Source organism: Dermacentor albipictus, chromosome 5, assembly GCF_038994185.2.
Source record: "Dermacentor albipictus isolate Rhodes 1998 colony chromosome 5, USDA_Dalb.pri_finalv2, whole genome shotgun sequence".
NCBI lineage: Eukaryota > Metazoa > Arthropoda > Arachnida > Ixodida > Ixodidae > Dermacentor > Dermacentor albipictus.
Window position 1 is genome coordinate 159,135,899 of NC_091825.1, and position 25,700 is coordinate 159,161,598.

General features: G+C 47.8%; 1 protein-coding gene across 2 annotated transcripts in view; it reads right to left on the reverse strand.

Annotated features, from left to right (window-relative positions):
- Window positions 1-25,700, reverse strand: part of LOC135916635 (plexin-B-like) — a 479,058-nt gene that overhangs the window by 315,731 nt on the left and 137,627 nt on the right. For both annotated transcript variants that reach the window (XM_065450048.1, XM_065450049.1), the window contains exon 3: window positions 17,703-17,750. The gene's annotated coding sequence lies outside the window, so the exon portion shown is untranslated. The remainder of the gene's footprint in view (window positions 1-17,702; window positions 17,751-25,700) is intronic.

Here is a 25,700-nt window from a genome sequence, read left to right on the forward strand (position 1 = left end):
TTTTTTTATTTCTTCTCCGTTGCCCGAGAATCGGCCTACGAGAGGCGAAAGCCGCCAAGGCGAGTCCTGTCCGCCTAAAGCGGTGCAGTGGTCGTGGAGCTGTACGCCAGCTCTACTCGGCTAATAAAGAAACTAACACACGAATACGTTCCCGCGCGGGAAATTCTCCAGCTTGGGTGGTGTCTTCTCGAGCTGGTTAAACTGGCAGGCCGAATAGGCAATAGTGAAAACGCAGCAGAGGAGTGCTGAATCGCTATATGAAAATTTCTTCTTTACGTGTTCCTTATTTAGCAGTAACATACACTAGACGGTATACAAAATGACTCAGAAAGGGACGTTTGGGCTTGAAAAAGAAGCAGACAACGAACGCACCTTGCGAGATGCTGTTTGGTAATCGCTTGTAACTTACACCCTTTAATAAAACATTTGCGAATGCACTTCCTGATCAGCTCGCGTCAACTACGTAACCTCATGTCACGGCAAAAACGCAGACGTAAACTTGCACTGCGTAGTCCTTAGGTATTTGCTGCTGTGTCGCTTCAATTCGCCAACGCTGACTCTTGAAAAATTAAGCCGAGATGTGGCAGGTGGCGAAGCTCTTCAGCTTTCGCCCTGGTGCATAGTTCTAGCGAGACGCCTAGTGTGAGAACGAGCTATGGAGCGAGCAAGCACGAGCGCGCGAGCGTTTGGTCGAGGAGCCGCAGCAGGAACGGCGCGGAGTAGATTGTGCAGAAAGAATGGAGGCACATAACTCGCTCGCGCCTTCCGGCGGCTGCTCGCTGTCGTCCGGCAGTAACGAACGGGGCACAACGAGGATTGCGGGAGCGCGCACGCAGAGACGTCGTTGCTGCCGGCGGGGAACAGCGCCGTTCGCGTTTACAACCGCCCACGCCGCCGTCGCGAGGGCGAGCCTGTAGCGAGGCTATCTCGCTCGCGCGCACGGAGACGACGACATGCACGCGTGCCTACTCTCGCAAGTAGAAGAAAGAAAGGGTTCGACTGCGAGTAGGGGAACAGGCGTGAGTGTCGCCGAATAATATAACTGGTCGTGAAACGAACAAGGAACACTCTTCCAACGAAAATATCCGAATTCGCTATCTCGTAAAGAGAACACACCTGCCTCAGCAGATTTAGCGTGCCCAGCACCAGTTTCGTCGGTCAGCCAGTTTTCCCTCTTTTTCCTCAGATTCCGCTGTCCTGATGCTGCGCGAACCCAGTGTTAACATCCAGTCGCGACTACTGTTACTGGAGTCATCATTCAACTTGTGGTCCGCATAGTGCGTGGTCAGGCAGAGAACTTGTATTATCCAGTAAGTAGCGGCGAATAAGAAAGAATGTTCAACAAAGGTACCTACTAAATTTATTTATATCTTGCGGTGAAATATGTAAAGATATATAACTTGCCTGCTTTTCATACGTTGTGTTATGTATTCTTGGTGTTGCTTGAAAGTAGTGCAGATATTTAATTGGAAAAACGCTTAGGACATTTGCAATAATCATACATGTACTAGACCATGATAATCAAAACAACTGCCTTGAAGTCACTGCTTGGCAGGACGCACAAGTGTATTCTTGGTTTAAAGCAACCTTGCAAAAATTTGGTGTGGCCCGCGCAGGCCTAAGATGTCAATTAGGTGATATATTCACTTGAAAATTCCCAGCCTTTTGCTTCCTGCATTATTCTCCTCTTATCCTTCACACCCCACGCAATTGCACACGCCTCGCCCACAAACAGAGCTACAAATAACCAAACTACATTCCTTATTGAGCAATACATGCTAATGACCTCTTGGAAGAACCTATTAGATATTAAGCCGAAAGGGTCAAAGGCCCGGTGTCGCCGAAAATCTGGTATCGGCGTCGGTGGAATTGTCCGTGAGCGAAAATTTCCGCATATATTCAGGTAAACATATGTGGTATGTTTTCCTATATGTCATGCGGCATATTCGGGTTATTTTGTCACATTATTTTATCACTGAAGTTGCTCTCGTTTTGTCTTACATTCTTGACGAAGTTATTCCTCGGAATTTTGAGAATGTCAGCCCACAAACAAATGCCTTGAAACAAAACACCGACAGAGCATGCCTTTTATGTTAGATTTTCGCAGGCTTATATATTAAATGTACGAAGCAGTAACAGAACCTGAAGATGATGTAATATTTTTGGGATGGCTGGGCAGTACATCCGAGATCAGCTCACACAAGAGGACGCGTTTCTATCAGAAAACTCGCCTTCGTGCATAGCGTTCGCCGCCAGCGTTTCCCGGTATAAACATTACGGTTTCATAAGCTGCTTTTGCCGGGAAGCGTGAGAAGCAGTCACAGGTCCTTGAATGTTATCGCGTTCCACTCGGAAAGGCGAAGCTCAAGCGTCCTCCAGATTTTCTTTTCAGATCGGCATGGCGGTTCATGAAGACATGATTCTAAAATTACAAAGTCATAGATTAGAACAAAAATCAAGCAAGCGTTACACGTTTGTAAAACGTTAGGGCGAAAACCTGATTTCACATTTGGCAAATTTTTTGTCACGATTAAGGTAGGTTTAAGAGGAATTGTGGCAACTGTCCATCAGAACGCACGACAGAACTCGCCGAAATCGCTGCACCTGCTGGTTGTACGCCAGTGCAGTCAGCACCTTCGCAAAGGGAGTGGAAGCATGGGAACGCTGGCATGACGAGCGGCGTCCGAGCTAGCTGTGGCAGAGGCACGAGCGCGTCTCTGTAACCACGTGACATGTGCAATCAGGCACGCACTCGGCACACCCTTAGTGAGCCAGAACCGTGGAGCAGTCGTGGCTTCAGGAAAGCGTGCTCATCTCGCACTGAAGAGACCTGGGATCGATTCCCACCCAGACCGAAGTGCGCAAAATTTTCTTTTCTAAGACACTAATTTACTTTGTTTACAGGAATCTCCCTGAGAAATGTGACTTCACTCCGACCATTTGTTGACGTGATTTTGCTAGTGGCGGCATCGCCGTTTTTCGTCATGGCACACGTTGTCAAAAGTTACCGCCAACATAGACACCTAAAGCTCTCGCCTTAATAATATCTGGCATATTGAATTCCGTTTAGCTGTTCGCGTGCAAGCTAGTGTATGTCCACTGAGAGCTTGACGGCAATTGCTCAATCACCAACCTTGGCGTCATTTATCCGAGCCTTCGTTCTCAGTCAGCGCATTTATATCATCATGCTTTGGGTAGTCATGTAGTTAGTGCTATTACACAAGGTCGTGCTGTTTGTTTTCTCTCCTTTCTAATACCGCCACATTGGAAACAATTTGCGCAGCGAAAAACGGCAGTCCCTTTTTTTTCTGTAAAGCGTGCTTCTTTACATAATCAACGTTAGTGCGGTGAACCATTCATGGTATTTGGCGGGAATGTTAAGTTTTCGTGTAATTATTAGCAAATTTGTTGGCGCTGTTCTTGTGCGATATAAGGCAAGAAACATTTTGAGGCAAAAACCAGTCGTGGTTTAAGAAATGAAGTACATGTATTTTGTCCGTCGGTCCGTGCGCTTAAGTTGCAATGGCTGTGCCACCGAAGCCTTATGTTAACAGCTGTTCGGATGCTTCCTGAATTCCCAGAGTTGCGCAAAATGATGCAGCAGGATGGCTCAAACCATGGGACAGAATATTTGCGTAAAAATCACACGTGAACGCTTTTTATGTTTTCATGCTATAAGTCTCAGTATTTGGCATAGAAATATGGAGCTTTAATAACATTTATAACTGGTCTTGTTGGTTTGCATTCGTGAAAGAATAAATAGTATAAAGGAGATTTATTGGGGTTCGTAGTGACCACCGGTTCTAGGATGCACCGAGCAGTTCCCACGCTCGAGCCTCTGCTGCGCGCTTGATGCTGCCGATGCTGCTGACTGTGTGCGCACGTTCGTTATCTTCCTTACAACAGCTACAACCAAGGAGAACGATGAAATAGATGAACGTCCTGGGTGCGTGCGTGCGTGTGTGCGTGCGTGTGTGTGTGTTTTAAGCATGAAACGCTTTTAGCTCCCTTTGTCGGCTACCTTCAAGTGACCTTGAGCGAAAAGCCAGAGCCGTTATCCGGGCACTCAAACAAGAACATCCGGGCAAGTTGCGAGAAAAAACCCAGATCATCCTGGTAATTAGTCAAGACCTTATTACATACGCTAGTTACTTCACAAATCAGTTACAAAAAATATTCCTTCCGAATTCTTCGATATGTTTGTTATTATTACCACTCAAGTTGTAACTTCTAGTACGTTGAAGTTTTATTTATAATTTCCAAGAGTGACGTTCAAAAGGCAAATACAGGGCACTATACACTTGATCGTCATCTGTTGACACTCAGACAGAGTAGCCTGTGCTCTTTTCTACGCCAGCAGTCCGTGACGTCCGCGGCGCGTCCGGCGATATTGAGAAGGTGTTGGTCTGGCGCACTGGCACAACACCCTCTCAATATTGAGAGGGCGTTGACTGGTAGCGCCGGTAGCATCCGGCGCACCGCAGATGGCTGTTGGACCGCGACAAGGCTTGCAATGAGGTTCTGTATATGTCCATAAGGCCCAGTGCACAGTATGGCATGGTGCGGTGTGGTGTGGTGGGTTGTGCCGTTGTGAACATGCACTACACCCTTTTTAACATTGTGGCTAGTATCATCTCGAACCAATCTGTTTTGCCGGCAGCCATTTCATGCTTACATCTACTCTCGATTATGGGAGAGCAAGCATTTTTTTCCCGCTTTTGCACAAATAGAAGATTCCGTTATTTACTCCATTTCCAATGCATTTCTCACTTTCTTTCAGTTTTGATTCCATTGATGTGATAGAATATGTTGCAAGCTTAGATTGCACTGGCACACATTCATTCACAAATACTATAAAAAGCTTACAGCGAACGTAGTAGAAAATACACGTCTTGAGCAAGAATTAACTCTAAATCTGCGATCCCATGAGTCATCACCCCTGCCGAATGAGCCCCAAGTTTGCTGTGCAAGTTTCACGGCTCAGGTCCCCTCAGCTTGGACGTTTGCATGCCTTAAGCTTGACTTGACGTGTCTAAGAGCAAATATATATATATATATATATATATATATATATATATATATATGTATATATATATATATATGTTCACTCATTTTGTGCAGTAGAATATCAGTCATGTCATCTCGGCAATGCAAGCCGTACCTTTATTGCCACTACACATTCAGAAGTTTGTTGTCGCTTTCCGTTAGTTCTCTTTGTCCTGGTTTTCCTAGTCAGATAAGTATTCACTTCTCGGACACTAACACCCAACATCTATTCTTGCATTACGAGTGGGCACTCAGCGTGCGAGGACATTTATGCAGATAAGGCGTAATTGCAGGCGTGAAGACAGCGACCGACCGAGCGGCTCCAAGAGCTCGCCTGCGAGCTAGCGAGAAAGACAGCGCACGCGAAAATGTCTATGCAGTCGTGCGCCAGACCACGCCTCCTGATGAATACGTGTGGCAGAGCGTACGCGCGAGCGCGCGTGCTGGAAACGCAAACTGAAACGGCACGTCATGCGAAATGTACGAGCGGTGCTTTTCCCCTACATCTCACACGCGTCCTGCTTCGTGCTGTTCACGAGGGAGAGGAGGCACTGGGCGGAGAGGAAAGAGCCACAGCAGCTCACGGAACTGCGGCAAAGCGGGCGCCATGGGAGCGGCAAGAAACGTCGAGAACGACACGAACGTCCATACATAATACATGGAGGATCGCGCGCTCGCGAGCTCGCTCGCAGTCGCGTCTATACAGCTCACTGGCTGGAGCACGCACCTTTCATTGAGCGCGTGCAGCCCGGGTTTGTGTGTAACAATGAACGTTTCGTCGGTGACACGGAAGAGAAAGAAAAAAAAGAAAGATGGAAGGGCGCAGTGAGCCCTCTGGTTTGTGGCGCTACGCGTCTAGCAAAGGGAATTGTGGTGGACCAGGGCATGTTTTTATATGTCGTTCAATGACAAGAGGAAAATAGGGGTGGAACTTTCCTTCGAGCCATAATTTCCGTGAGGGTGTGAAATCGTCTAGTAGAATATTTTTTTTTTCGCTGTTTTCGTCCAACAGAAACTTACTGCTCTCTGCAGCGGAGTACAGAGGACCCGTGAGGGTGATGTGAACAGCGAGCTTTCAAAGGCAGCTTAAAACTAAAAGAGAAAGAAAGAAAGTTAGGAGAAGGAGCGTGGGAGGTAAGAATGGAGGAAATATGAGGCTGAACACGTCGAGGGTGGGAGCGAAGAATCAAGTAAATCAGGAGTGTTGGAACACGCTATGGAGCCGAAGAAGCAGAAAAGAGCATGGATAGTGCCGCATGGAGGTGGATGACGTAGGGGGGGGGGGGGGGGGGTGAGTCTTTACGGAATGGGAGAACGTCCACGAAGCAGCAGAGTTGCATTTGTGAGCGCTGTTTCTCTTCTCTCTTTAGACAGGTGCTGCGCTTCCCACCTCGCTTCCAATCAATTCTCACGCAACGCAGCGTCGCTTTCTGCGGTCGCTGCGCCGGCAGACGAGCTCACCGAGCCGGGTCGCAACCGAGACCGGCACGGCGCCAGCCGTGCGCGTTCTTTCTCGTTGTTTCTCAATGCACACACCTCTTTGTCATACTCTGCGTGTGCGGAATCCCACGGCACAGATTCTTTACGGTGGCTTGCTTTTACATGCCGCACCCCCAGCTGCGAGAAGCGACAAAGGTCGTCCTCAGGTAGTGCTGGGGAGCTTCTTGGTCACAGTGGGTTCTGAAAAGAATAACTTCTCTTTACAAGCGTTTGCTGAAGGCCACTTCAAATAACCAGTAAGCTCGTCTTATCACTTGGAAAGGCTTGCAGGCGGAATCGGAAGCAAGGTTCATGAGATAAAGTATGTGTAGGTCACTTTCAGGGCTCGGGCTCTGGTATTGCAGGACATATGGTGTAGAATTACATCAGGCAATGTAATCGGAACTAGCTTTGTAAAATCGGCAGAGAGAAATGTCGACTTTAATGCGTTTAGCATTGAATCAATGTAGCGACACGGCGTGTACTGCACGACGTGTACTGTAGCGACAGGCGTGTACTGCAGTGTAATTCCTCTTTCACGTTTCCCTAGGAACACTCGGCGCCGTCCAGCGCAGCCGCCTGCGAAGGCTGCATGGGGCCTCCGAAATGCATGGCGCACGGGTTCGTGCGAACGCTGAGAAACGCGTCATGCGGCAACCGGGCTCCCCTCTCGCGCATCTTTCTCAACATGGTGTGCCATCTAGTGGTGCTGCCAAGAAGTCCGCACGCGTCCTCTGAGACGCAAAGTGTGGCGCGCAGGTGCGTGCGAACGCTGAGGATTGTTCCCTCCCTTGCCCCCTGGCCAGTGGCACATAGTCACTGAACCAAGTTGGCGAGAGGTTCAGTGAATAGCGGCACACACCTAGCACCTAGCGCACATTTGTGGCACAGCCTGCTAAATCTTCGGATTACTGTCCATGAGGAACGCTTGTGACGTGGGTTCGATTCCGTTCGGAGTAGGAGAAATTTAAGGCGCCGTTTTCGTCGTTGTAGAGTGGAACAGTCCCACTGGCACATATGTGGTAGCCGCAGTTGGCGTCAAAGACGTTCATTGTAGAGCAGCACACGCCTACCAGCGCTTACCCGGTGACCAAGGTTCGCATCAAAGAGGTTATTTGAAGACCAGTACAGACTGAGTGGCCCACGCTAGTTTTAGCAATCTCAGTTAAACCTTTTTATACCCAGTGTTCCAAGTCGGCGTCAAATAGTTTTGTAGTGGCCCGACTATTGCCTCCAAAGCCGGCGAAGAAGAAGAGAGTTCGCGTGCACCGGCTGCGGTGTGGGCCGCTCCTGAGATTCTGGGGCACCATGGCTGGCCGGCCTGAATAAACTGTGGCTACGGTGGCTACATCTTCGTGCTGCCCTCCCACAGTTTCGTTCAGCACAGGTACCTACCCAGTCCCTCACCTACAGTGACTCATGTGAGCATGAGAGTAGTTTGTTGAAGACAGGCACATGTAAACACATTGCCACGTACTCAGTGACCCAAGTTAGTCTGACGCTTTGTTACGAACCCTGTTCCCTCAGCACCGCAGTTAAATGTGGTACCCATTCGATCATGGACTACCCAGGAACCCAGGTAGGTGGGAAAACACGCACGCACGCACGCGCACGGCTGTTGACCGGCTGTTGGCCGGCTGTTGATGGCTGGCGTTTGGCACGGCTGTTGGCCATTCCGATAAGAAAGGAGTAGGCATTTGAACGTTCTACTAGAAGCCATAGAGGGACTAGAAGGGTGCAGTTACGTCGTGGAAGGTCGGGCGGAATACGGAGTTGTAAATTAGGGGCCAGGGTATGAAGAAAGCTTGGCTGTAAAAAGTCAAGGCTACTTAGGTGTGCCCTCGTGGATGAATGTGAAAGTAATGCGACGTTTTCCCGAGGACGACTCCTTTTATCAAACATAATGATATTGTTTTCCCTTTGTCTTATATGATTTTTTTATGGACGACGACGAAGTGATTCTATCATAGAACGCTTGTACCTTTGTCTTGATTTCTTTCTCTCCAAACTCTGGGAGCTGCCGCTCCCTTGTTGCGGCAATGGATGAAGAAGCCCTCGAGGACCTTCCTGGAGCCAAGCCATCACGTGGGGCCGCGTCCAGGAAACGTGGGAATGCGTCAAGTGACACGGACAGCGAGGCAACCGAGTTGTACTCGGGCAGCGTCGACTCGTCGGACGACGATTTCACACTTGTCATGAGCCGAACCACAAAAAGAAGACTGCAACAGAGGTCATCATCGCCAAGTGTCTCCACCGTGAAGACAAAACCACAGCGCTGGCCGTACACTACGCTCTTCATGCCTGTGGACCCAATGTCCAATCTGCGACTCCTAAACAGGCAAGTCCTTTCTGCGTTTCTTGAGGGAATCGCGCCAAACGAGATAAAGGACGTGAGAACAAATGCATGGAAGAATGTCCTTACAGTAGATGTTCTACACCGCAGTGCACTGCAAAGCCTGCGGCACCTAACGGAGATCAACAAAGTACAAGTGCGATCCGTGATAGCTACAGGATGCAATGGCACTGTCGGCGTCATTTATGATGTCGATATTTCTATACCAACCAACGACTTACCGATAATAATAAAGCCAGCTAAAGAAGGCACTCTTATCACGCGCATCACAAGACTTGGCAACACACGTTGCCTGAAGCTGTGGTTTGAGGGAGACAGCCTTTCCTCACACGTCAAAGTTGGCCACGTCCGCCATCCAGTCCGCCCATACGTACCGTAGCCCCTGCAATGCTACAAATGCTGCGAGATGGGACACGAAAAAGGTGTCTGTAGGAATAACCTAGTGTGCCCACCGTGCGCTGAATCTCATTCAGCAGATGCCTGCCGCGCAACTGTGTTAAAGTGCCCTAACTGCCATGGTACTCATGAGGTCTCATCCAATGATTGCCCGCGGGTGAGGAACGAGCGAGCAGTACTCAAAGGTATGGTACTGGACCACTCAACACACAGAGAGGCTGCCGCTACTCTCAGGCGACGACGACATCGCCACTGAAGAGCATCACGAAGAGTTACATCTACTGAAAGATGTAGCGGCAAAGCGGCTACCGTATCAACGCCAACTTCCACAAAGACAGATACTGCGAAGACGAAAAAAGGGGCAAGACGCGCACCTCCTGAAGAGTGGCCTACACTTCCACGAGCACTACCTGCATGGGAGTCGCATCAAATTGCGCCGCCCTCAATGACCTCACGAACCACGGATGCGACGACGACTGAGGATCGCCAAGTCATAGTGATGCTGAAGTCACTTATGGACACCATGCGCATTCTACTGAGCAGCATGAAAACCCTGTCGGTACGGAGGGCACTGCACGTGCGTGACACCTTGAGTCCGGTGCTTGCGGCTCTAGGGTAAAACCACGGCCCGAGAATTGCCGTCGTTTCAAGAGGAGGTCAAGAATGCATCTGTCTTTCACTGGAACGCCAGAGGGCTTAAGTCACGCATGTCCGACTTTAAACAGTTTGTCTTTACGCACCAATTCCCCATTATCGTGATTTGCGAGCCAACCTGTCAGCTCCTATCAGACTGTTCGGGTATGAGTGCTTTATGTCCTCTACCGACGGAGAGTGCAGCAAGGTTGTTGTGTTTATACGCCGTGACTTGACTTATGTGCATCACCCAGTGCCTCCCGACGAAGCAAATCAATACGTTTGCTTAACAGTGAAGAAGAAAAAGCTCACGTTCACTATTCTTGGAGCCTATTTATATCCAACAAGCCGTCTAGACTTGGAGCGCTTACGGGGAAGCCATGGGTGCTCTCTGGTGACTTTAACGCCCACCATTACCTATGGGGAAGCTCCAAAGTGAACTCTAGAAGCAGAACGTTGGTGTCCTTTGCCAATGAACTTGAATTTTGCTTGTCAAATGATGGAAGCCCTACTTATCTGCGTGGATCAGTGTATAGCAGCTGCTTGGACCTAACCTTCGTTTTACGTTCGCTTTCGGGACGAGCGCGCTGGTTTTCGGATTTAGAAACGCGGGGTAGCGACCACATCGCAACCTATTTGAAGATCGAAGGTTTTACTAGCTCCTAGTCCTTCAGAACCGTCCAGTGCACCGATTGGCATAAATACAAAATAATAATGGAAGACTGTTGTCGTGACGGCACCTCCTATAACCTACACTGCGCGATAAAGGATGCCATACAAACAACCACGCATTTTCCTTTGAATTCCTACACTGGCTAACCTCCCTGTCTTTCCCCTCCTTTGTCTCCTCCTCCTCTCCTTCCTTTGAAGATTTCTTCGCGCACCGATTTCGACATCGATCAAGGCAGAAAGCTGGGCTAGTTGGTGTGCCATCATTATTCAAAAGACAAGCGCAAAAGAACAGGGACAAAGACAGAGAAGACGACAATTAGCGCTCGTCGTGTCGTCTTCTCTGTCTTTGTCCCTGCTATGTTGCGCTAGTCTTTTGAATAATTCTTCATCGAACTAGCGAAACTTCGAGCAATTATCCATCGTGCGGAGCGAAGATATAGACGCACGAAGTCCAATTATGATTTGACATTGGCTAGACGAACACAAAAGGAAATACAACGTCACATGGAGAAGCTGGCTTCGCGTAATGGGTATCCTTTTGCGAGTCCCTGGATCCGCGAAAACCTTTGTCCCTTATATGGAAGACTGTTCGTGGCCTTCGCACAACTTCTGGTTAGCGCCACCCGTTTAAATCTCTGGCACTCCATCTACAATGTAGAGATATTGACGTCACTGAATCTTTCTGCAGAAAGATTGCTGGCGAAACAAATTCCTATGGAACGGGTACGGGAACGCTCGGCCACCCACTGTTCTCACGCGATCCCCGCATGGAATACCGTTTTTCTATGGAAGAACTAGAAGCTGCGCTGCCTTTGTGCAGGCGTTCTTCAGCGCCAGGACCTGATGGCATTACATACCGTGCCCTGTGTAACCTAGGAGACTAAGCTCGGAAGGCACTCTTGCTCCTGTACAACGACTCTTGGCAGACGGGTACGGTTCCGCAAGAATGGAAGTCAACTCGCCTCATTCCGCTTCACAAAGCTGGCAAGTCGCCTTTGGACATTTCCTCATACCGTCCGATTGCACTTGGCAGCTGTGTCGGAAAAACAATGAAAAGAATGTTTTAACAGGTATGGAATGGTACTTAGAGTACTATGAAATCTACCCAGATGCTATGGCTAGATTCAGACGTGGCCATTCGTCAACAGACAACGTTGTTGACTTGATAACATTTGTGCAACACCAAAAGGCCTGTAAGCGACTATCTGCTGCTCTGTTTCTAGTCGTTAAAGGGGCTTATGATAATGTGACCCATCAAGCAATCCTTAGCACGTTAGAAACAGTCGGACTTGGAGGTAAGATATATATATGTGGTTGTGCAGCTACTTACAGAGGAGACCATTCTACGTGCACGCAGAAAATGGCCCCATATCCGAGCATTACGGTAGCCAAGGAGTCCCTCAAGGCGGAGTGCTTAGCGCGAGTCCTTTCAATATCACCCTCTGTGGTTTAGTTGGCAACCTGCCAAGCACCGTACGACTTTCCATCTATGCAGACGACATCTGCATTTGGGCATCAGGTGTGACACGACTCCAGCTTCGCGCTCGGCTTCAGAAGGCAGCCGCAATGACATCTTGCTACCTTCGTGAACAAGGACTTGAAATTTCATGCGGGAAGTGCGCAATGGTGGCATTCACGAGGAAGCGAATATCTGCTTACGGCATATCTATTAACTGGCAACTTATACCATACAACAGAAGTCACAGGTTCTTGGGAGTCGTAATTGACAGAGACCTATCTTGGACTCCGCACGTGAATTACGTCAAAAAGCGGCTGACTCCTATATGTCACCTGTTCAGGTTCCTTTCCGGAAAAAGTTTGGGAGTATCTATACACGCTATGTTACAGCTAGCTGTACATGACGTTGTTCGTCGGATTCCTGCGATACAGCTTGGCTGCCATATCCAACACCTGCAAGACTAACCTGCGTGCGATTCAGAGTATTCAAGCCCAAGCCCTTAAGATATGTCTTGGCTTACCACGCAGTGCATAAACGGCTGAAACCATTGCCCTTGCGCAGGACTACCCAATCACGACGCACATTACCGTTGAACCAATGCGTATGCATCTCAGGCATTATGCTAGGACCCCTTCCCACTTCTTAGCGAGCCTCACTGCTGCAAGGCCCTGCTCGACATTTAGTGGTATTGTCAGTGCATATCGTGCGTCGTTTACTTCAGGGTATGCACCTGCGGCCAAGCCAGCGTTTCCTCCGTGGTTTTTGGGCCGTCTATAAGTACATATAATGATTCCAGGACTACAGAAGAAGACAGATATACCGGCCCCTGCTCTAAAACAGCTGAGATTACTTCTTTTGCATGAGAAGTACAGCGACCACATGCACATCTATACCGATGGATCAACTACGTCATGCAGTTCTGCTGGTGCCGCGGTTATACCAACGTGAGGAATGACAGTGCGGTTGAAGACATCGCAAGTCACGACCTCAACGGCGGCAGAACTAACGGCCCTGCGTCGAGTACTGGAATTCATTGATTCTGAAAGACCTACAAAATAGGCTGTGTTCTGTGATTCAAAACCGGTATTACAGTGCACGCAGTCAGTTATCCGACACGGATGCCATGACAAATTGACATACGAAGTCGCGAAACTTTACCATCACGTCCAACAAAAAGGTCACGGTGTCGTTTTCAATGGGTACCTGGCCATTGTGGAATCAGTGGCAAAGATTTCGCCGATAACGCTGCTCGCACAGCACATCAAGAAGAGCACAGCGTTCCAATTCCGCTTTCAAGGGCAGAGGCCGCAAGGCAGCTTCAACACCTGGCACGGAGTCTCACACTGACCGAGTGGAACTCGCCAAACTTACGACTTATACGACTGCATCGACTAAACCCCTCCGTGCTACTCCGACCTCCACTCGGACTTCTTCGACATGAAGCTACGCTTCTCAGCCGCCTTTGGTTAGGAGTTGCCTTCACAAAGGCATACTCTGCATTTATTGGAACAACTGACAGTGCAGCATGCGAGATCTGTGGCACCGAATAAAACATCGACCACCTCCTGTGCCACTATCCACGATACAGCCCAGAGAGACAAGAACTTGCCAAAGCTTTTTAAAAACTGGACAATCGGCCGCTTTCTGTGCAGGTGCTGCTGGAACATCGCCCCCATCGCCCGTCGGCCCATAAAGCGGTGAAGGCGCTTTTGTGCTTGTTAAGGACGACAGGCTTGTGCGACCATCTGTGACTGTTAATGCAATTTCTGTAAGACCCACGCGTCGGCGAACTCACCGCAATTTCCTTCTTTCCTTCCCTCCTCTCTCTCTCTTTGTTATCTTTGTTACCCCTTTCCCATTCCCCTGTGTAGGGTAGCCAACCGGACGTTATTCTGGTTAACCTCCCTGCCTTCAACTTATCTCTTTCCCTCCCTCCTTGAATCACTTGCCTTCGCCTTGTTCACATACTTGCGTGGACGTCCAGGGGAGTCGGGCGCATCTACTGACTAGGAACTCGAAGTCGAAGGTTCGTTCATCGGAGTGCAGGACAGAACCCACCATATTCACCGCACCGACTGGATGCGCCGCGACGCGCAGCATTAGAGACATTTAGCGTGTCCGCTATTCCGGCAAACCGGGGCGGTTTGGGCGGATTACCGTATGGTCGGGGGCGTAAACGTGAGCGGCCAGACTGGTGGCGGCATCTGGTGGTGCAAAGCTCAACCACCTAAACACAGAGCCAATTACTATATTCTTCTTAGCTGAGGCGTAAGTTTTCGACTGCGGCGTAATTGTTATCACAATTACGCCGCAGTTGTAATTAAGATAACAATTAGTCGTAATTTTCGGCAGTCGTAATTGTAATAACAATTACGCCACTGCCGAAAATTTGCACCAGCAGCGAAGCAGAATAAAATAGGTTACTGCAATTTTAGCTCTGTGTTTGTCTGATTGATCTCTACAATACCAGGCGGCTGCACCGCTCCGGCCGCTCACATTTACGCCTTCGCCTATCCGGTAATCCGCCCAAACCGCTCTGATTTGCCGGAATAGCGGACACGCTGAATGTCTCTATTATATTCCTACGGTGAACAGCACCAGCGTCGGACGAATGGCGGGGTCCATACCCAAAATTGGATTAAGGTCGATTAAAGTGGATTAAAGGCGATTAAGGTAGAGTTCTGGTGTCAAGTGATAACTTAGAAAAGTAATTATGCTTTCGCATTCGAATCACGTACGCGCAAAGTGCTTCGAGCGGCGAGTCGCGCCGCGATTTTGTGTGCATTCGCGGGCTTCTTTCAAACTCTAAAAAACAGTTTTATTTAGCGTGTACTAAGTAAGAGAAAGCTGGATCCGGAGTTTCCCATGCTGCTCTGCAATATTGTCATTGACACTTCTCATCTAAATATAATAATTGTGAAATTCAATAATTAAGACTTTTTATCTAATTTGTCGGAATGCAAAAAAAAAATAATCTGATTATCTGCAAGCGACGGCAAACAGCATTACCTTAGTTCGATCCAGCTACGTGGCATTTGCATATTTTTAATGTTTGGCTCAGGTTACGTGAAACACCCTGTCACTGTTTCCACTGTTTTCACTGTCACTGCTGTTTTGAATGCTTTAAGATTACACATTCCTGAACAAAAACGCACCCTCTAACTGAATTATCGGCACACATTGTGCGAGCGGAATCACGGCTTATTCTGGGCGCAGTGATACCTGCATCTCGCCACTTGACGAGATTTAAAGACAATACATACAAACTTGTAGTACAGGTATGGCACACTGGCTTGTAGTAATAAAATTAGGTGTATGCTAGACAGTTACTTTTACTCGTACTCTTTCTTTATTTTCTTTCTCAGTTCTCGGTTTCCAAGCAGCGCAGTTTGACGAGGCTTGCGCACTGCGGTCACAACCACGCCCTGAATTAGAAGCAGCGCGTGAAGCGAGAGGTCGGAATGCGGAGACAAAAAACAAAAACATGGGGGGGGGGGGGCAGAGAGTTCCATTAGGGCGTCGAGGGCGAGCGAGCTGCGTGTCTGCGTTCCGGACCGACTCCCCGACAAACTAATTAGCTCGGCTGGGCGCGACCCACTCAATGCGATGGCTGGGTACGAAGTTCGGTCAGCCGAACGCATGCCGGCTGTCTATACTGTATCACTGATACCGCGCAACGGTGTGAACGCTGGTGCACGTGCTGTGGTAGTAACCGACGCGCAGCAGAAAATAGTGCCGACTTACAAAAGCGCTCACGTTTCAGAGCCACACAGTGCGGTGGAGAGAGAGCACGTAAGCATCCTGCATAAAGCCGCGCAGCGCTCTTGAAACTGCCGGAAACGCTATATGACAGTAACGAGTGTGCATTAACACGTAGTGCGGCTTGACAAGGCTTGATGTTCACACAAAAAAAGTGGCTTGGTGCCTCATTGCGTTACTGCAAAAGCTTGTGGGGATAGAAAAGTTGCGGTACACTTATTGTTAATCATTGACAAGCAGAAGACAACATTTGTGTGTTCAAAGAGCCATATCATGCTCAAACATGATACCCATACGAAAAAATGTTTGTAATTTACTAAGAAAAAATTAGGGACCACAACCTCGTTCTTGCTGCTATATATTGACGCGACCAGAGCCAGTGTGACGTAGGTAGTTCTGAACAAAGAAGAAATAAAAGAAAAAAGACGTAATGTCAACATCAACCGCTCCAGAATTCCATACTATCTTCTAATGCGTATACTCATTCCCTACGAACACCAAACACATTACCCGCTAAATAGCAGCTACAGTGCATATTATTCGCATGCATACTCTGAATATTGGTGCTCACTCGACGGAAACGCATATTTAAGCACTTCTCTGTTATGTCGCACTTTGCGAATCGTCGTGTGCTCGCAGAACTCGAGAGAAAGCGGCAAGGTCGACGCCAAAGAGCACGGTTTATCGGTAAGCTAACTCCGTTCATCAGCAGACGCCACCTTTGTAGCTGCAACGGTATTGCATGCTATTAGTGATGCAGAGTACGCAGGGCTCAACGAGTGGTGGTTGACGCCAACGCAGCGATATCACCCGTGTCTAAAGAAAGGGTACATGTGGCGGTGCGAGCGTCACTGACCCTGCGGCTCCGCACCCAGATGTGGCCTCGGCAGCGTTCCCTTTGATGTCGACGAGACGTAAGCTGGTCGCGAAGGCCACGTGTTAGTAATTACCCGGAGCATATTGACTGCCAGCGCAGCTCTAAACCATGGCGCTGCCCGAAAAGGAAGCCCTGACCTCGCCGTCTCAATGCTGCCCCCAGCGTAATGGTGTTCGCGTCTTCCGTTTCTGCAGGGTGCTTTCGCTGTACGCAAGTAATATCGACCTAGCTTTGAACATTGTAGCTAGCCATCCCCTCTCGCAGACTTCAGCGATTGGCAGAGGATTTGTGTGCTGTGCCGAGTTCACGAAAGAGAAAGTCAAGATAAAACAATATTGCTCTTTATAGAGGGAGCCCCACTAATAGATACAGGATCAATGATTCATCATTGGACACCCACATTTTTAGAGAGGGGTTACATGCGTGGCGAGAGCTTGATAAAGTTCTTCGTTCTGCCACCACTGTCTATATATGCATTTGCAGTCTTTGCGACACTGTTTCGTCAGCAACAACGTGCAGAAGTGATAGTATTCGGAAAGTGTTGTTTCATGTGGTGCTAATGATTTCACAGCTTCTACTGCCGTGTTCTCAGCAGGGAAGACTGTTTTCTGGGAGGCAATAATACCGATCTTATTTCAACTTCAGATAGTTGGTGACGTAAAGAAATTATAGTGAATCTATTTCTGCTCCTTGCACATCACCACGCAGGTCTTGTTAAGATTTATCGACTATTGCGGATGAAAAAGCAAAACAAACAAAAGTGAAACACATAAAAAAAAATTCAGCGCGAGCTTGCTGCTTGCACGAGAAAAGAACTGTAAGGTGTACAGCGTGTAAACAGCTTGCGGACGACACAGGCGCATCATGCGAAAATTATGTCCTTTGAGTTATTTTCATTGCCTCAAGCTATATCAGCCGTTCCTCGCACTGCTAGAATTGGTTCAAATATCATTTCTTTGCAGCAGTGAGATGTCAGAGTGAGTACATGTGGGCTTTTAATATTTTAAATAATGGCAGACTTTACTCACGTTGTAGTTAAGCAGACTTCACAGTACTTCTCTCGTCAGTCATACGATCTGGAAACAGGGTAACGGGTTGAAGTGAGTGTTCATCATCACTGTTATCGTTATTTGGTTGGGAAACATATATATACACTTGAAAGAAAAGACAAGGAAAGCAAGGAGCAGGCTGGCAACTACCACCTGAAGGGGCACGGCGCCTACCTACTACTCATAAAGAAGGGCACAGAGACATCTGCAATGAGTAAGTTTAAATAATAATTTTCATAAAATCGCGCAGTACAACTTCCCATTTTTTCTTGATTCAGTGAAAACAAAAGGTTTACACTAACATGGACACTTTAAGTGATCAACTGTGGTAGAACAAGATACGCCTCTGGCGCCACTGACACCTCCGAAAAAATCTCTTGATTGACCTTGTTGGGCATTCCTCCAGCGGCCAAGATATCGAAACACACGTATCGTGAACACTTTCTGAAGAGTTGCGTTGAAGTACTCCACTATGATGGCAAAAGTTGTATCACCACTGTCAGAAGTGTCAAGGTTTCTACCAAATTACAAGGAAAGGCTTGACTAAGCATTTCGGAGTTGTTCGTAAGATAAAGCTCTTTCGTCACGTATGTCCGCACAAGTGAACACGATAAACTTTCTTATCACTTGAAAAAAACTATAATTCAGTGCAAGGCTCCTAACAAACTACTAAGCCTTCTTCGATCAGTAGCATTCTCCTATACAGAGCAAACGGGTGGTTAGGGTGTAGATATTTCTCCTAATAGATTGAGGCTAGTAATAAGATGGCAAAGCAATAAGCCGAGTTGTATCGCATGAATTAAATCCGCTGTCTTTAACATTCAATAAAGAGTGGTCCAGTATGAACGAGGCTGCATGCATGAACGGCCTTTTTGCTTATTTATATCCAAGTGATAAATGCCCTGCTCTCTTGTGTTGTAAGTACTCAAACACTCCTGTATGTCCTGTAATTATTCACTCTAACTTTTCAAAGTCACGCAGGATCTCCCGTTTGAAGTGCTGTTATTCCAGCAATAACCAAATTATAGGGAACAAAGCACTCTCGCGATAGTGTAACACGCCGTCGAACCACTTTCAGCATCCCTCAAAGTGCATAAAGATCGAATAGTCGCGTCGCGGCCTAACCACAGGGCACGCTGTGCCGGGCTATGTAGGTGCCAGCGGTATAACCGATCGAAGTCCACTCAGCATTCTCCTCCGGTGGGTCCGCCAAGAAAGTTGTACAACGCACAATGGACGCAGCTGTGTCGACAGCGCTGCTTCCGTCTCCAGCTAGCAGACGAGGATTGTTTTCCCATTAGGCCGTTATCTGAAAACCGCCCAGCGTCGTCATTTCGCGAGGCTAGTCTACGACGACACTTCATCATCGTCCCGCGAAACGTCACCCGACGGAGACAAGTTGGACTATCCGCGCATCAACTGGAGCTGCCCTCTGGAAGCGCAAGCGCGCCGGTCTGAGATCTTGGAGTAGCATTCTTGCGTGCAGGCCGTTGTCAAATGCATGCAGCGTGGCAGAAACTGCGATCGGTGTTTGTTCCACATGGAGCGAACTCAGGAAGATGTTCGTACGAAGAAACTTTTGTAAGTGGCTGAAGCAATATTACATTAAAAGCGTCATCGAACATTATATGATCTCGTAAAAAATATTATAAACATTTTGGATGCTTATGAAGCTTTCCATTTGTAAGTACTTAACGTATCGATGTAATATCTATAAATTGTTGCACGTATATTGACCACCATTTAACAACAACAGTACGTGAACCTATGAACTCTATAGATTAGCCACACGCACTCAATGAGATTTACATAATTTACATGAATAGCGCTTGTAAATCACTCCGTTCCGTTTCGTGCGAGAGCACGAGAGGGACCTACGCCATTTTTCGTGAACAAGCCTCGGTCTGCAAACTACCCATAGAGGTTTTCTGCGCCTCGTGAGTCTTCATCCCAACCGGCCATCAGACTTGCTCAGCTAGAATCAGGGACCACATTTACACTCTTAAGTTTTATGCGGGAGGCAGGGCTTCACAATCACGAGTAGCAAGTTTCTTTTTTTTCAACCTCCAAGGGCTAAGTAAAGTCAAAGTCGTCGGTTCAATCCCAGCCGCTCAGGCCGGAATCCGATGGGGGCGGAATGCAAAAACGCTCGTGACCATCCCAGGCACTCAAAATTATTCCGGAGCCCACCACTTCGGCCTGCCTCACAATCAGGTTGTGGTTTTGAGGTACGTAAAACACCAGAACTGAATTTTTCATTGTCATTGGGACCACCACCTCGTTCTTGCTACTATAAGGCGTGTACGCGACCAGAGCCAGTGTGACGTAGGTAGTTCTGAACAAAGAAGAAATAAAAGAAAAAAGACGTAAAGCGTAAAGCAAAAAAAATAATAATTTAACTCCACACATCTTCCCGTAAAACTGTAAAGACCCAAAGTTCACCGGCTAAATAAATTTTCTTAAGGGATGACTGCGACTTCTAAACAAGTGTGCTTTGCGAGTCACTTTGCTCATGAACGGCTATGAGAATTATACCTCTGATAATCAGGCTGGCTCTGGCTGCCCGAACACTGAACAGTCCAGACTATACCCCTGTTGTGCCTGTCGTATAGATAACTCATATACATAGGCGCTCTTTTGTGCGTCTCAAAATCAAGGGGCTTTAAAGGTTTCCCTTAATGCCGTTGATGCGCCACTTCATTCGAGGACACCCCGCTCTAGTTGTTCCCTCACTGCACCGGCGAGGGACCCCTCCAATATCTTCTTTGCCTGAGTTGGTGGCACTCGACGCCTGGACGCGACACTTCAGCTTCTTTTCAATCTTAATCTGGCTTCAGAAGCGCTCCCACCAAAGTGGACTACTCGACGAAAAAAGTTTTCCGCACGCCAGCCCCCGTTCTTTCTCGTGGCGGACCAGCACTGTTTGAAAGACCACGAAAGAAAAATAAATTGGGAGAGGGAGTGCTGCAAGAATTGCAGAGCGTTGGTGCTGCTTAGCGTATCCGCAATCCATCACGCCGTGTAAATGGGCTGTTTTTCGCCGCTACTGGCTTGCCTCACCAGAAGTAGATCTAAGTTATGCAAGAAACTTTTAAAAGATAGGCCTTCCTTATTATTCATTGTTCCTTCTGCGCGAGACTCGAAGTCGGGGTTTGGAACTTTTCCAACGCTAGTTATTGAGATCTGCATGTTCGCATGCTTTTTGGACTGCGGGCATGCTTCCGTAAAGCCAACTGGGTTCTGTCATGATAAAATGAATTGTTAAAATACAATGAATACATCAGATACCAAGGCATAAAAAAAGAAACGGATTCTTTCGTCGTCAGCATTGCGTGCTGTTTTTCTAGAAGAGAGCACAGTATGTTTCTCAGGCCAGGATCCAGAAATCGGAGAAACAATAATGAATGGCAGCGACTTGCGATCATACAAAATCTGATTTTTTGCACTGCGTACAATTCAGTTCTGTTTATTTGTTTTTGCTCAGTTACAAATGTCGCCATAAATATCTTATTGTGGTTCCAAAGTGGTTTCATCAATTAACTTCGAGACGGTTCAGTTGGCGGTCAATTGCTAGGAGTCATATCCTTGACTCAGGGATTGGCACAAAGGCGTTCACTGTGGATTGTGCCAATTATGTTATTTTGGTCGTGTTTTAATTTTCGCTCAGTGATTTGCATTTTGAGATATTTTCTTTGCGCCTGAGAGAGCACAGTTTAGCAAGGCAAAACTGGCACGTCTAATGACCTGTGCTTACGAGAAAACTTCTGATGTTTCAGAGCTCATTCGATCGAGCGCGCAAGTTGTTTTTCATTGGCCTACGTAGCTCTCGAGTATCAATAAGCACAGGCTGCGCCAGTAAAGCGTGATAATTCAGCAGACAGCTAAATGAAGCCTGCCCACTACATCCGCTGTCTGCGGCGAAGGCAAAAGATGCAAAGATCGGCAACATGCTAGCATGACAGCCAATGTTAAGAGCGAATACTTCTGGAAGTCGAACAAAGCGATGTTCTTGAAGAAGGCACAAGTCCAGACAAGGACGTACCATCAGCACTAATTCAAGATATAGTGGTTCAGCATACCTGGAAATTTGCTTCCTTTGTTCACTAAAAGTGAAGTCTACAATATTTTCTTAACTTTGCACGCTCACACGAGTCACGAGGAGCACTTACACAAGCATCAAATATAGGATCGTTTCTTTGGTGGCAACTTTTTCACCAGCTAGCTAGAGCTGTATTCGATTATTAGAGCAATATTGAGGCTCACTGGGCATTCAGCGTAATCAGCAAGATGTTTTTGTGAAGAGCCTAGACAATCAATCAATATGTTACTTGGCGGTTAGTCAGCTCGACCAAGTGAGGCGACATGGTTGACACTTATCCCCAATGAAGTCAAAATGACAGCACTCCCGTTACGCCACGTTCTCTAGACTGCGAGGCCCAATAAAAAAGAAAAGGTGGTGATGGCTCCCATGGGCAGGAGAGGAAAGCAAATAGAAGGCAGGTTTTGGGGAGAAGTGTGCCCTAGCCTATATTGAGAGATGATGGGGGAGATGGGAGGCCATGATTTTGTCCTGGAGTACCACTTTACTTATTTACTTATTCCTTCGTGAGAGGGTTAACGGAAAGTTCGGCAGTAAGACGTCCCTGCAACATTACTGCTTCTTTGGTGACAAGCTTATTACCCTTTACTACCAATGTCAATTAAGGAATCATTCAGGCTAATGACACTTCCCCTTTATTATACAAGCTTATAAGACGTGTTGCTACAGGTTTTCTGATGAGCTCCTATTATTTTTCTATAGTGATTTGATTATTGAGAAATAGATAAAATCAATATATTTGATAATGACGTTACTCGTATACATGATCGTGAAAGTCTACGAGAATGATTCAACAAAAAAGGTCAATCGACCGGTCGTTATAAATTTATGCCCTAAGGAGAAGCCGCTGACACTGCATTGTTAAGTTTTACTGCAATACTATTCATGCTGCAATGCAATTAGCACGTTAAACAGAAGAACTTGGAGATAAAGACATTTTAGCCTAATTTCAATGCACTCGGCAATGACGAAGTCATCTTACCGGGAGCCCGTTTGTTATCTGTGAAATGTGAAATTTAGCTGAAAAGTTTAAAATGTTGGTAAAATTAAGGGAAAGTGCTGTAAAAGGGCAGGTGCCGTAATGCGTTGAAAAGGTAGCTATTAGAAGAGGGGCGCGAAGAAACACACACGCGAAGATAGGACGAGTGCTCGTCCTGTCTCCTTCGTGTCCCTGCATTTGTTAATTCGCGGTCATGTTCTAATGGCTATGCTGCACCAACCAGCCCAACAAGAAGTGCTCCTACGGTTGAATAGATAGCTATTAGGCTAGCACAATCAGCATCGACACAAGGACCTCGACGACGAGATATGAATAAACGGTGTGGGGAGATCGGAAATTTTCACTCGGTAACATGGAGTACATTGGCTATAGTATAGGAATATTTGGGGTTTATTGCACACTACGCCATTGTAAGAGCTTTTAATTTCTCCTATATTTTTCGGTTCATGCTCTTCTTTCCCTTAGTGCTTTATTTTTTATATGTGTGCCGAACTAAAGCATTTTATAGCGGAAGCCAAGCTCACCCTAATGTCGTAAGTAATAAAGATGACCAATCTTGGACAAGTTTCTCTCTCTCCGAGAACAAATATTTTGATGACGAAGGTGATTACTCAAGTGAGAAAAGTCTACAGTGACGTCCGTGAGCGCGGGTTGCGCGCAAGCACATCCGTGCTATTCGCTTTTTGTGCATTGCGCGTCGAATATTTTAAAGATGCTTTGATTGTGTGTAAGTGCAGTGGCTTTTTCAAGGCTTTTTTTTTTCAGGCGGAGCTTCTACTGCCTCACTCGTGTCGATGGTGATTGGTGTTGCCGTACGAAAAAACTCAAGCCGCATGAAAATAAAAATTGCTTGGTGGGCTGCGGATTCGAACCACCAACTTCTGGGTTGGAGACCATCTCGCTAACCGATTCAGCCACTGTTGATTTATCACAGGCGCGCTTTAAAGCGGGGTTTTATATGCATGGAAAAGTAGACGAAGCACAAGGCGTGAGCCAATCATACGCGTTCCCTCCCTCAAAAGAAGGAAAAGGGTGTGATCGCGTGTTCGCTCGCCTTGACACCCGCCGTTTCCCGTCAGTTCAGGCCGGCAGTCAGATGGGAAGCCCGCGTTTGGTTCGTTCTAAGAGCAGGCTGCGTTGAAGGAACCACAGCGGGCGTGGGGCGTGTGTCGTCGCGCGCTCGGAAAACAGGCGGCGCTTGATGAACGCCGATGGAAAGGAGGAGAAGGAGGAACTCTATTAAAAACACCAGTCCATGAACGTCAGGGGATAAATGCCTCTCCACCTTCACCTCTAGCCGTCGGCCGGAATACCTTGAAACACAGCAGCAGCAAGAGCTTGACCGATGATGTCCTGATGGACGTTGGGGTCTGGGCTGCGGAGCAAAGCCTCCCAGGATTCTAGAATGCGGGAGCTATCATGCTTAGACGGACATGTCCACATCATGTGAACCAGATTTGCTGCCTCATCACAGAATTTGTACTTTCACCTGAATATTCTTGGGTGCCACTTGCTGTAGAGTACGAGGTTTGGAAAAATCCCCGTCTGTAATTTCCTCCACATGACCTCATCTTTCTTACTGAGCGTTATGTCCGCTCCCGGATAAATTTGCCGATTTAGTCTGTAGTGTACTGTGATTTCCTGGTGTGCGCACATATCCTCTCTTTTGTTTATGGTTTTCGTGATTTGGGAGCTTGCGGGGGTCGAGCGGTAAGTGAGATGTTGGGGGACCGAATGAGCCTCCTCGCTCTTGTTCGAGAAAGGGCTTGTCGTCAAAGTGCCGACCTCGCCGTGAGGTAGCGCGAAGCCGAGGCGTTACGATAACGAAGAGCTGCGGATTCCGAGTTTCGCTTGCACCCCTCGTCACAATAGTGGAAAGGCGGTCAATTTTTTTCTATTTTATGTCTTTTAGTCTGTTTTTCGATTTTTATAAAGTGTAAAGTGCCATTAGAAAATATGGCCCGGCACTGGAAATGCACAGTCTTTTTAATTTAATGCACTTTGGTAATGTACTATTCACGCTTCTGATTTCCCCCCCCCCTTTCTCCTTCCTTCTCTTCTATAGAATCTCCTGGGCACGCCATGCCCGTTCCTCTTGCCGGACTTGTTCACCTCGTGCCCAGCACTTGCAGACAACTCCGGGGTCGGTCGACTCGCATTCGGCCGGCCGCCGCTTGCGTCGCTGCTCCGTCTTTCTCGCATGGCACTCGGCCTCTCGAACACGAGACGAACCCGGTACGTCCATAGGGCACACGGAACCCGTGGCGATTGCCAGAGGAGGTCAGCTCAGAGTGCCTCTGCCTGTCGTCCTCCTCCGCGAAGATTCACCTCCTTTCTCCTTCGCCACCTATACTTTCCTCTAGGTTGATTTGCATCGCCGCACGCGCAGCGCGCTTCTCCGTACTTTCACCGGCGCTCGCTTCCCTCGCGGGGACACACATAATCTCATCAATTTCACAGACAGGGTATGTACGCGTGCGCGTAAAAGGAAGATGGTGGGGGGGGGGGGGGGGGGCAGACGCATTTTGAGTATCGGCATTACGCGGTTCTTTAAGTTAATAATGACACGTGCAGGCACGGAAACAAGAAATCGATGCTAGCCAGCCAGTGTCTGCGAAAAAAGCAAGAACGCAATGGATAGAGCTTTGCATAGGACTTCGCTGAGTTGTCTCTTGTGGGAAGCGCAACGTGTATTTGTGTCTGGAGTCTGCTGCACAGGCTACGGACCACGCTTTCGCAGGCAGAAAAGAGCACACTTCTTGCCCTCACAGCAAACGATAGGGGAAGGTAGAGGGGGTTTGGTTGCACGTCGCATAACGATCTCCGGCGCGCCGCTGTACTTGACGGCCGGTGCGCGACCACGGCGAGCAGTTTGCGA